The following is a 13519-nucleotide window of genomic DNA, read 5'->3' on the forward strand; positions in this document are numbered from 1 at the left end:
AAATGTTATTCTGAATCATATGAAGATGTGAACCCACTGCTAGATGTATCCTTAAATCATTGATGGTCACACAAGTATCGAATTATGTGTTCCATTGAGATAGTCAAGTTTCAAGGAGTTGAAATTTGACGACTACAGTTTGATGGAAATCAAACAGAAAGTTTATAAAAGAGTTTATGAGCTGATTCCATAGAATGAAAAATAGAAGTTAGCATGATTACGAATTAAGGAAGGAGAGTGGAACTGTCTGTTTTGTGAAGAAGTTCACTAAACTGCCAGTCGCCCAATATGATAAGTGAAAATTTTGATTTTTGAAATTTTCGTTTTTCATTATATGAAAAAAGACTTGTATCGTTGATACATTGGCGCTCTCAATCGTCGATCGAGGTTATAATGAGTTCGAAATCATTTATTTAACGAATTGAGAATTTACTAATTAAATTATTGTACTGGTAGTTGTGAGTTCTAACATATACAAGTTCTCGTAAATGTTCTAGAGGAGTCTAGATTTAAATTAACCTATGAGTTAATTATATAAATTAAATAATAGTTATTTAATTTAATCAATATCCATATATATTTTATATGATGATATAAAATATGTGTATTGAAGGATACGATTTCATAAATAAAAGGAAAGGAAAATATTTTGAAGGATGTGAATTGACTATGACAAATATGATATGATATGATTGGGGATATCGTGAGGAAAAAGACCCCAGAGGGAGCTCGTTTACGAGAGAAGGCCAAAGGGAGCCCGACAATCGTATTTCCATATTTGGCAAGGTCCAATGACGAATGTTGCTAACGCCCGCCCCCATATATAATGGTGAGCTAAGACTGATCAGTCGACCACATTATGATACGATTACAGCTAGTCACTTTCAATGATCAAACTTTACCCAAAATGATATATGATGATTGAAATCTTTACGATTTAATGATTTATGATTTATTTACGCTTACAAATTTATGCTAGCTTATTTTAAATAAATGTATGATTTTAATGCATGAGCCTGTATATGTACTATTTGTTACGTATGGTTAGAACGTGATGAGTCATTAGATTCACTAGGTTTGGATGGTTGCAAGTGAGGATGATTTTTAGGGAGGTGTTGATGCTTGAGTGGATCGAGTCCGACAGTACACTCTCAAGAGACTTTATTTTCCGCACTTACTTAGTATTTTAAGTTTTTACGCAAATAATTTGAAGATTATTTATTTAAATATTTTATATTTTATTTTGAAGTTTAGTCGTTGGATTATTTTAAAATTGAAGTACGATTTTATGGTTGACGATTATGAATTTATTATTTTAAAATTGAAGTACAATTTTATGGTTGACGATTATGGACTTTATGCAATTGAGTTTTTAAATATTATTTTTATGTTGGAGGGTTTTGAGGATAAAAAAAATATTTATAAAAAAAATCTTCTAATATTTATTTACATTTTAAAGTTAAAAGTAAGGGACTTTCAATAGTAGATGGAAGATCAGTCACAACCATATCAAAGTTTGAAACACCATGTGCAATAAAAGTCACATTATGTAGGTTTTTATAATTCTTACGTTGTATTCAATCACAATTTGCCAAAGAGTAGCCCTTTAGTATGATTTCCCCGTGGAATTCCTTTCCGTTTTCACTGTTGTCATGTGGTGGTCCTAATGAGATGAAGAAAGAACATCGTACTCTTCTTCGTCTTTTCGGCCCTCCACTCATACTGATACTGATTGTGCTTTCCATGTTTGCCATATTATATATTCGGTACGTAAGGTCTTGGTCTTACTTAAGAGTGTAGGCTGGAATAAAAAATTAAGAAAGTAGCAAGATTGTGACTTAAAGGTAAGAAACAGCGGCAGTCAGAGATGCAGGAACTCGCGACAATTGGTGGAGTCGTGAGTAGGGGCAGGCAGTGGTGACTCGTGCTTGCATATTGGGCGACAAACTAGATTGGATACCGGAGTGGAAGAACTATGATGTAAATGTAAGAAGCAGCGGTACAGGCACGACGAATGTGTGATGGTAGCATAAGAAGGATTCATGATTGGAACAAGTTTGATTCTTGCAAATGTTTATGGATTTTCATTGGGCCAAATTCACAAACATCATTAAGGCGCAAGGGTGATCTAAGTGATTTATAGATTAGCATGGCTAACGTAAGAGGTGGCTATAGTGCAGGAGTAGAGAGCAAGAGTGGTTGGTTTTGAGTGGAGTGCAAATGGCACCGGGATTAACAAGAAGGTTGAAAGGAGAAGTTGTGGCTTTGGACGATGAATGCTTGGAACTCTAGGAGAGATTGAGACTTTTATTGGAAACCTGAGTAGAATTTTGAGGCAGGTGGTGAGTGTGAAGTTCTCTCTCAATTTGAAATTTGACGGGGGAGTGAATTTCTCTAACTCTGCTTCCGAAAGCAGTCCAACTTCGTAAATACAATTTTTGACTATTGTTGCAAATGGGTAAAACTAGATAGTATAAGACCTAATTTAGAGGTATTTTGGCCCATCGGGCCAGTCTTGTGGGGGCATTTGTTTGCACCTAAAATTAAATTGGGCCCAATTAATTGTCCAAGCCCAAAAATTTAAATTAATAGAGAAAACAAAGAGGTCAATCAGTGGATTTAGATAAATAAAAATGCGTACAAACATGAAGAGATCATAGAGAGATAATGGACAAGATCGTGGAGTAGTGGAAAGAGTGGGAAAACCGCAGTGTTGTGAAGAATAAGAGGGCATCTGCCAGAGAAAAAAAAAAGAATATCTCGCACAAATTATAGTATTTTCATAGCTTTAGTCAATCATTTTCATTCCAGATTTTATTAGTTCAACTCATTTTCTTTCAGATTTTAACAATAATTTTGTTTCATGTTAATATTTCGTAAATTTCTACAGTTTATTGATAATATAAATCATTTTAGAAGTTTATCTCTCAATTTCTTGTAGTTTTTAATTAATTTTCTTTGTTTATAGCATTATATTTGTTTAGAAGATCATAACAGACGGTCAAAATTGGTATCAGCAATCGTTTGTTTTTAAAAGTTAAAATTTTTTTTCATTTTTACACAAATTGATGCATATTTACACGTAACACACCCACGTCACAAAAATATAGTACAAACAATATCATTTAGTAAACAGTTGTTTCTTGGCCATTCATTCATCAAATGAAAACGCCATGTCTTCTTTGTGATACTAAACAATAATTATGTATCTTATCTTGTTTTTTTATTTCAACTTCAATAAAAAAAAAATATATTACCTAGTTTTTTTATTTTAGTTTAGATTTAAAAAAAATCTAATGATTTGGGAAAACAAATACTGTAAAATTAATGTCATGTTAGTCTATGAATCAATCAAGGTAATGAAGCATCATTCCAATGATGATGCAACTCCAGTTCATTTAGGCACCAAAACTGGCTTTTCCACGATAGGATATCATAATAACTCTATTTGTTGTCTTCGTACGACCTTCAAATATTAATTTAACAAGAAAATAGGCAAACCTTCCGAGACCACTCATTGTTTCCAGGAACAAAATGGAACAATTCAAATATTCCACAAACGACCATATGAAACATCACTAGAAAAAAAAACCTCCCAGATCCAAAATACATAAACTGTTCTAACAATAAACTAAAAAGGGATTTCTGCGCACACCCACAAATCTTGTATACATTAGTTTCTATCCTGAAACGCCACTACGTCCTCACCCGGGGGAAATTTGGAATTACAATGTCACAAACAGATTCTTGAAAAACTGTAGTTCTATTGTAGGATCTAAATACTCTACAACCAGAAGCATATAGTTTCTTCAGTAACAAGTCAGTGTGCCTCCCACGGCCAACACACCACTTCGCACGAGAAGTTAAATTTTCTGAAAAAAATCGAGGGAAAATTACACACGGGATTTCATTGAAAGAATAACTGTAGACTCCCAGGGGCTGAAAGCTTAATTTCAGAGTTCAAAATCCACAAAAATAGCTTAATAATTCTGCACAGCACCTTACGAGTCCCACATCTCATCTTGTATCTCGTTGGGTGCTATCAGCCCTGGAATTGATAGCATTCTTTGTCGGTCCCTTTCTTTCTGTGCATCAGCTTCCTCCGCAGAAAAGAGCCTTGTTGTCCTGTATTATAAAGTAGGATCAGTACAGGGTTATAAACTGAAGTGAGGTTGAGAGGGGATGAACGTTCAAAGCTAAGTATATCACGAACATCACTTCCAAACTTTTTCACACTAACAGTCACCCGTCTTCATCAAAAGGACACCATCGTTTTAAGCATTTAATTTTAGATCACCGTTTTTGGACATGGGACAACTGGAGTAGCTGACAGCCAAGATTTTATTAAAAACCTAAACGCCCGAGATATCTAATCTGTAATATTATAATCCAATGCCACCTCATAAACAAACTGAAGTGTTCAGAAATGAATCGGAATTATTAACATTCTCTCAATTTCAGACAATCTAAAAGATCTAAAGGAGAAATTCTAGGGAAAAATAGAAATTTGATGTAAACAGAAAAATAAGACCTAAGCAGACTCAGCAAATCAAGATGTGGATATTGCATGAATTCACATACCAACACTTTACCTGAGCTGAAAAGTCCTTTGACTGCACAAGGAAGTCTCTTATGTGGTTCTTGAACGACGAAAGATCAGCTCTCGACTCAAAAAGACCATTTACAAATTGGGTTACCTGATAAGACCAAAAAAAGGTAGATTTTACAGGTGAAATAATAAATATGTTCACAAACTTTGTCCACAGGTTTCTCCAGTACCTCAATTGCCGTCATGTTAGGGAAGGATGAACTCAAAAGTTTAATTGTGTATTCACGAACGAATATGCCATTATTAGGATAAGGATAAGGAGCAGTTGCAACATCCCACAAAGGCTCAGTCAAGACACCAGATTCAACCTACGTTGACAAAAATGTTAGGGAAGCCCAAGTGATTAAAAATATAAAGATAGAATACAAAGGCAGTTTGGGCAAACCAAACGCCAAGCAACAGCCAGCATCCTTATTGGGGAAAGAAAAAAGAAAGAAACAAGGAAAGGGAACAATAGAAAACAGAGTAAGATTACCAGGCTAAACAAGTGCTGCAACACCAGCACATGCAATTTAAAACCAGGCTTGTGGAAGGTGTCAGTCAAAACAGCAAAGATTTCTTGCTCTATTGTCAAAAGATAAGTCCTATAGAACTGATTACAAAACTCAGAAACCTGCCAATTCATGAAAGGGAGCATAAGACCTAGCCCAGAATGAATTGTGCGACGCACACAAAAACAAACCAAAAAACACCTGAAAGTTTTTCAGCATCTCCAATAACAGGTTGAGTCCAGTTTCAGCAATATTTCGTTCAGTATGCCGGAAAGCCCAAATGATGGAATCCATGATAAGTTTTAGTTGCTAAACAAAAACAGTAAACATTGTATTCATTAAAAGATGGCTATAAAAAGTCCAATTTATTTAAAATAAGATTCGTTTAAAGCCCTGAATATTTGGAACAGCTTCATATGTCATAGATTTTCATCAAGAAAGTGATTGGGAATATTATGTATGACAACATACCTCACTGGACAAGTGCATCAAAGCAAGAAAACAATGCATAGCAATTGCCCGAAGTAACGAAAAAAACTTTAGTCTGTGCTCAGGATAGTCTTCAAAATTCTTTGTAATCATCTGCCATGTAACCAATGAAGTCAAGCACACAAGATGATATGGTAGTTCCCATAGAAGAATCCAGTAAAGACAGCCACTTAGAGTCGAATAAAAGTTCAAATTTTGAACCTAGAAAAGTCGCGACACACACTTGCCACAAACCATTCTCTGATCTATGAAAACAAATGAAAGAGAAATGTGAAAGGAAATTTCCGGAGCAAGCTGACATAGTCAAAGTTAGGTCTATGCAACATTGAATCTTTACATTGGCTTAGGGAGGAGCAATACTACACTTATTGAATTACAAAGAGAGGCGGAGATCATTTCAGGATGACTTGAATCCTGTTTCAATCACAAAATAACAATATGCATGGCAATATTAGCTTGTACACACTTGCCCTTTCCCATGTCTATTTCATGTGCATCTATATTTCTGAAGGGAGATGTGAAATAATAAATACTTAAACTAAAGTTTGGCAAACCGGTGCTTTTTTTTTAACCGAGACATGGTAATTTAAATTAATTAGCAAAAAGTATTTTGTCAACCTCTAGAGTACATTGGAAAACAGCTTCAAATATGCGAGGAACATCCTCAATCATTGCCCTTTTGTACCTAAACAAAGTAAGAAACAATGAGCAAAGAGCAGCAGGCCCAGAAAATAAAACGAAAAACACCACAATTTTTTTTTTTTAAAGCATACTTATTTATAATTGTGGCAAAGAGAGAAAGAACTTCCGACTCTCTTGCATCAGGTAAATTCCGGGCATAGTCACCAAGCAGGGATCCATCATTGGAGGCAACAAACTGTTTACCAATATGAGGGTGCTCTTCAGCTTTGTCAAGAAATGTTTCAATGAGCTTTAATGTTTCCCTCTTGACTGAGCTGTTAAAATACAAGTGGTCAACATGAATATCAAAATCCAACAAACATGCAAACAAAGATTCAAAATTTGGACCTCACCGTAGAAGTTTTACAAAGGATGTCCTGGAAGCATATGGCCCTCCTTGTTGGATGCTTGTAGATATAAGTTCACTGTACATTCTGCAGCACACAAACAAAATCTTAATAAGAAAAGAGTTGTCGAGGTGAACATCCTTGGACAAAATGTTTAATTAGAGATTCCAAACAAATCTGGACAGACCTGTACACATTGAGCATGTCCAAAAAGATTAGAGAAATCTGTGACATGAAATATGTTCCAAGAGAGCTGGCAGCACTAGTATTTGTCTGGGGAAAAATAAGCACGCATCAGAGTACTTGTGTAACAATAAATTTAGAAGAATCGAAATGAGTAGTATTTAGTAACACAAATAATTCAAGACACCACATTGATGAATGAGCTGTTCTCTCTTTTAAGAAAAATCATGTGTGCCCTCTACCATCTAAGAATAAGATGTGGTATAGCCAACATCTTCATTTACCGTCAGACATTGTAGATACGAGAATGCACAGAGGATCAATGGTAAATCAGTTATAATACATGAATAACTCCATACTTACTCTGAGAGAAACATACCTGCAATATGTTAAGCACTGCCCTTATCACATCTTGATCTTTCAGGAAATCCACGCTCTGACGAGCCTGCCCTATAATTTCACCCCATTTCTGCAAAACACAATGCATTAGCAACAGGTCAAGCTCGACAGGAGCTCCGGTTAACACTAGTATAGGTAATGATCACGAAAAGGAAAGAAGGTGGAGAAAGTAATGATCACAAAAAGGAAGTAAGAAGGCAGAGACCTTTAACAGGGATTTATTCTACAAACAGGTGAACACTCAGGAAGTTACCTGATTAGGAAGCTCCTCAATCGTTGTAAATATTCGTCCCTCTTATGAGGATCCGATTCTGCTTGAATCATATGACCCACCTACAGTGGCAAGGAAACGACGCTTAAAACTAATGCATAGTCTTAAATCAATAATATCGCAGTTCTCCTTTCCTTAAATTAAAATGTGGCAAATAACAAGGTTTTACAGATTCATAAAAGGAATGGATCTGATGAGGCTCAAGATCTACAATAGTCGTTGGAAGAGTGGTTAATAGTTCTGAAACAAATGGTTCATTTTCTCCAACCTGGAATAAAGAAATGGCATGCAAGGTTAAAAAATTGTTGGCTATCAAAGATATTGTTTGTCTAATCCTATCATCAGAAAAAGTGATCGATAGAAGCCCGACCTGTACAATAACAAATTTTCGTTTGCATTTCTGCACGATTTTCAAGAATGTATCACACGCCATGTCCTACACACAAGTAGACAGGATCACAATAAAAAACCTGAAGAATTAATAAAGGAGCATGTCCGCGTAAGTCCAAAGCTAAAATGCAGGATGTAAAAGGAAAACCAAAGTAGGAAGAAGTGAAGAACAGAAGTACCCTACCCTACCAGCGGCTACGATATGCGCATTATTATTTGAAATAATTTTTAAATGAGCAAGGTCAGATTAAACCTGAACTCCAGGATGGGTTTCGTGCATGAATTCAAACAACTTGTTCACAACAGTTTTCAAGAACTTCCAGTGAGCCCTCAAAAATCTTGGGTACTGCCCAACCACATACCTGCATCCACCAAAGTGAATCAAAGAGGATAATACAAATTAGATAAGCAATGTCTCTTAAGTAGCATACAATTATACAGTGAACTATAGATATCTCATCAATCAGAACTAGTTCTCATTCAGCACCATAACCGACGATTGTCAATATCTAAGAAAGGAGAAAATAATATTTCCACAATCTTTACATTATATTACTGGCAATGACTGCTTTATTGTCCTTTCCTTTGGTAATTTCACAAAGGTTCAACAAATCACGAATGACCATCACCAGAAACCTGTTTTCCTGTCAAAGGTAAAAAAGTTGCACAACTCCTTCAAATGTAGAACAGAGAGTAGGAGACGATTCTTTCATGAAAAAAAAAATGATGCAACCACAATGATGAAAAAGGGATTGATTTTAATTATATGTTAAGAATAGTTTTGAACAAGAGCACACATAACTAATAAAACTTCAATTTTAATGATTCAAAATTAAACCATAAAACTAGAATCAAACTAACACATTCATGTTCTCAACCATGATTACACGATGAATAAAAATGAATCTTATCACCTAATTCCTCATGCTAAATTGCTATCAATGAATGGCCACATGTACAAAGGATAAATAGTTTACAACTGTGGAAAGGGATACAAAGAATCAAAACATATAGTTGAATGAAAACTAATGTCTTGTGCAAGCTTTGGCTTAGCTACAAATCAAAGATATGTCTATAAAGGCTCAGAACTTTCATAATATTACTAGCAATCACATCCCAAGACAAGAAATAAATATATAAAGGAACTAAGATGACAAATATTATGTAGTACGCAAAAAACAAGAATAAAATGCATATAAAATTTCCCCTACAAATTAAAAAAGAAAAAAATTTCCTACCTGCTCCTCCACCATTGAACCAGAGATAGATCCAATTGCCCAACATAATGTATTGAGGTTGTTCCAGGTCCAATCCTCTCCACTCAGTTGTTTACTTAATTTCTTCAGCATCTGAATTTATAATATAAAGAAATTAGATCCAGAAAATGAGTTTCGTTGAAGTCAAAAGCACGTAAAATCAAATACAAAGGCCATCAGCATCTGGAAATATAATCAGAAGTTGGTGAATTATCCAAAAACTAGGGGAGAGAACGAAAATAATAACATAATTATACTACAAATTAAAATTATTGGTCGTACTCAAACACAGAATAACAAGAAATGAGAGCACCACATCAAGCCTTCAGCCAAACTGATAGTGACAACAGTACCAGAGTCCAAGCAGATAATCATGACTACCTAAATGATGATGTTTTCTATTTTAAAAAAGGCTGTGGTTAAGTTAGGGAACAAAAAACTCACATTGGAATCAAACCATCACCTAAAAGAGAACCACGAGATGTAAATTGACAAAGCCAGTAGCGAGCATTTATTCCTTTATTAGGGATTTCAACATCTTTTTTCCAGACATGATATAAGCTATACATTATTCTTGGACTCAGATGCGGCAATAAGAATTCAGTACCCCAAGAGTAATTCCTAAATACTAGAAAAATATATCAAAAAACAAAACTCACACATAGAATTCACATCATCTGTCATGAAACATTCAGAAAAGCACGATAAACGTTAGTCTCGGACTCTGGTCTCTCAATGACTTTAGTTTATTCCAAACAATATGGGGGAGAAGGGAATAAGTCATGTCTAAACTTAAATGGCATCTCATAGTCATATAACAGTATCTCAACTCTAATTGTGTTTCATAACCTGATTGAATTTTACAGCAGCACAAACATTTGACCATAGTAAATAGGACACAAACAACTCCTTTCCACAAACTCACATAGGTGCAGAAATGAATACCTGCTTTTCTGTGTCTTCATGATCAAGATGAGCCAAGTAGATCAGAGTTTCCCTCATAATCTGCAAGTTTTTAGACAAGCGTGTCAACATGTAGTATACTATGCACAAGATTCAAATTGAAAAACAAGGAAACATGAAGTGCTTTGGGAATTTAAGCTTTTAAGATTAAGGACCTTGTACTGCACAAGCACATCATTGTCTTTCATGGTTTCACGAACTATATTTCCATTTTCATCCTCAACTATAAGCACCTCTTCCGGCTTTGCCATGCGGCAGATCATCAGCAGTCTCAACTTTGACATTGGTCCGGCGTACAGCTGTCGTCGCTGCATGAGTTGTGAACCAAGTCCATCGACCATACCGGGAAGAGGAAGAATTGGAGTCTAGTTGTTCAATACAAAAATCAGGCAGCTATTGTATACATCTATATAAAGTTAAAGTTGGTATAAGGAAAAGGTCACGTTGTTTAATAAAAATACAGGGAATGCTAAAAAATCTATCATTTAATTGTATCTCTTTATCTAAAGATTAGTAAGATTTATAAATTTTATCAATTATACATCCATTCTCAGGACCATTAAATTCTTATTTTCAAAATAATATTACCATCACAAGGGCAAAGAACATAACCAACAATAGACCAGAAAAATTTAGCCTCTCAAAGTTTAAATGGATATGATACTGATGCACAAGTTTTAGCCAATTCGCCTACTTGAAAAAATTAAAATATAATCAAGGTGCAATACAACATTAGGAACAAGTCAGACAGTGTCGCTATGATACGGTTAGATTCTTGTTAAAAAACTGATGCTGGAAAGGCAATTATATCAAAGATAAATGGGGCGCTGACTTCATTCTATATAAGATGTAGCAAATTTACGTCTAAGGCTAACCAGAAACAAAATTAAATTGGAATAATCAAAGAAAAATGGGGCTGCTGACTTCATTCTATATAAGATATAGCAAATTTACGTCCAAGGCTAACCAGAAACAAAATAAAATTGGAATAAGTCATCTATTTTATTAAAGACGAGGATCCATTTAAGTGGGCAACACAAAGAATGAATGATATTCAAGTCTACCCACAGCTCACAAAATAATTCCAACTCAGTATGTTATCCACAATGCACCATGAAAATTCAGACCTGAATCCAAGATGGATTTCACATTTTCACCATCCATGAAATGCATGCAACAAGAACCGAGGAATATCGTCAAATGTATAAAGACATATCCCAGTAAGTTTCCCTTTTGGGTTTTCAACCAACCAACCAACCAACCAACTGCTAGAGAAAATAACATTAAAATAATCAACCTTAACAAGGCATAACTTTACACAGATTCCCATATCTTTTAGGTCAGAATCTGATTCGAAAAACATCTATTCTATATCTCTACTCTATCAAGAGAACATAATTCACATAAATATAGAAAGCAGCTAGATTCTATGGTTTAAACTAACTGAAGACAGAGTAGGTAAAACATCATTGCACCTGTAGTCCCATCATGTTTGCAGTCACTGCGGGATTATCTAGATTATGATGAGCTTCAAACAGCTCCAAAATTAAGGAGTTCCAATAGTCCAAACAAACCTGCAAGCCAATAAACCTCAAAAACTACCTTGGTGGCTGCTAGTGTAGTGACAGCTTTACTGCCAAGTATCATATCCTATTGACTGTTTCTAGACAGATCAAGATCAAAACTAGGAGCTCCCAGTAGTGTTGGAGCACAAAATAAATCAATAATGGATATAACGAAATTGAGGATGAAACAAGTCTACCTTAAAAACTTCAGTATCATCCACATATGAGATTGATTAGAAACTCGAGGCCAATCAGCAGCCCATTTATGTTCTCTTGCGATGATTCTAAAACTCGAATATGAGACTGCATCAGAGGAAAAAAGGATAGCCCGAGGAGAGTTATTTCAGTGAAGGAAACCAATGGCCACAATCAATGTTCCAACACTTTTAGCCACAGAATAATTCAAGTGGGGTTTATAGTTTGGAACAATGCACAAGCATGGGAGCTCTTACCTGGAAAATGAAAGAACTAAAGATGAAAAAACAACTGTCCACGTATGACTAACTACTAAGCATGATATCCAGTAACATACTCTAGGGTAAAATCTCAACAAAGAGAACTTCCTACATGAACTCATTAATATGTCAATCGCTAATTAGTCCAACTGATGCAACAACCGTTTTAAAAAACCTCATATACGTAATAATACATATAGAAGGCACTAATGAGATCAAGATTCTAGTTTTTGTCTGCTGAGTTTGAGAAAAAAAAGCCCTAGAGAGAGAAAAATTTGAAATGCTCTCCCTCTCGTCTAGTTTTCAAACATCCGAGCCAATCACTGCTCGATCGGCTCTTCCTTTTTCTGAGCTTTGGTGATTGCCTTTCCTCTCCGTCACCGGCGCCGGCCTACGGCTGTTGGCGGCATTTACTTTTTCATTTCATCTCACGATTTGCTGGATTGTTCTCGCTTCTTTCGGCACTCTCTTGACAGCTGGCCGAGTAGTCTTTTCTGGTTGAAGACAGCGAAATATTGACTTGGATGAAGGAATCAGGTGCTGGGCATATGAGTTGCGATGAAGTTGTACGCATTGAACACAAAATCTTCAAGTTACGGATGGGAAATGGGGGCGGATCCGTATGGTGGGAAGAACGAACCAGGAAGTCGAGCTACATGTTGGATTTTGAACGTGACGAAGCAAGATGGGTTAGCCTGAGATTCGATGATTTTGTCAATTACCCTTCTACAGATTCGGAGTTCCATAGATTCAGGGGAACGAATGCGGTCTTCACCATGCAGAAATTTGTTAATAAACGAGGCAGTTTCATCGAAGTGACAAAATTCAGTCATAACAGAAGAAAGCAAGTTACAATAATGCCCAGTGGATATAGCTTAAGGGGATGGAAGAGTATATCGTCCTCATTGAGGATGCTGTTGGCAGGGAGATATCAGGGGAAGAACAATCAAGCTACGCTACATCGAGGTTTCGTACCGAATAGGAACAAACATGTGCAAACAGATGTCAAGGAAACGAAGAGGAACTTTAGCCACAAGGAGCAGTTAGCTACGAAGCCTATTGGATATCAAACAGTGAAGAGGAAGTGGCAGGAAGCTGTTGTGATTACTAAAGGAAGTGTAAACATCACTTGGAAAATTATTCAAGAAATTCTTTGGAAGTCTACCAACAAACCGGTCGAGGTATTCCCCTTTCAAGCCAACAAGGCAATGTGGTGGCCATCAACCTCGGAAGATTTGGCTTATTACATCAAGCTGAAAAGAGGATTTTTTGAGAAGGGGGTAACTTTGGAGTTTGAGGGATGGAGACCTGATATTAATACGCAAGATAGGATGCAAAATTGTTGCAACAGCTGGCTACAAGTTTTAGGGGTACCTTGGAACCTTTGGTCACACAACACTTTCAAGATCATTGGGGAACA

The 13519-nt window shown here is 35.8% G+C and overlaps 1 pseudogene; it reads right to left on the reverse strand.

The window, feature by feature from the left end:
• Positions 1-4077: 4077 nt before the first annotated feature.
• On the reverse strand, positions 4078-12305 carry LOC142524466 (protein EXPORTIN 1A-like; annotated as a pseudogene).
• Positions 12306-13519: the final 1214 nt, after the last annotated feature.

Source organism: Primulina tabacum, chromosome 14 (assembly GCF_025594145.1).
Source record: "Primulina tabacum isolate GXHZ01 chromosome 14, ASM2559414v2, whole genome shotgun sequence".
Taxonomy (NCBI): Eukaryota; Viridiplantae; Streptophyta; class Magnoliopsida; order Lamiales; family Gesneriaceae; genus Primulina; species Primulina tabacum.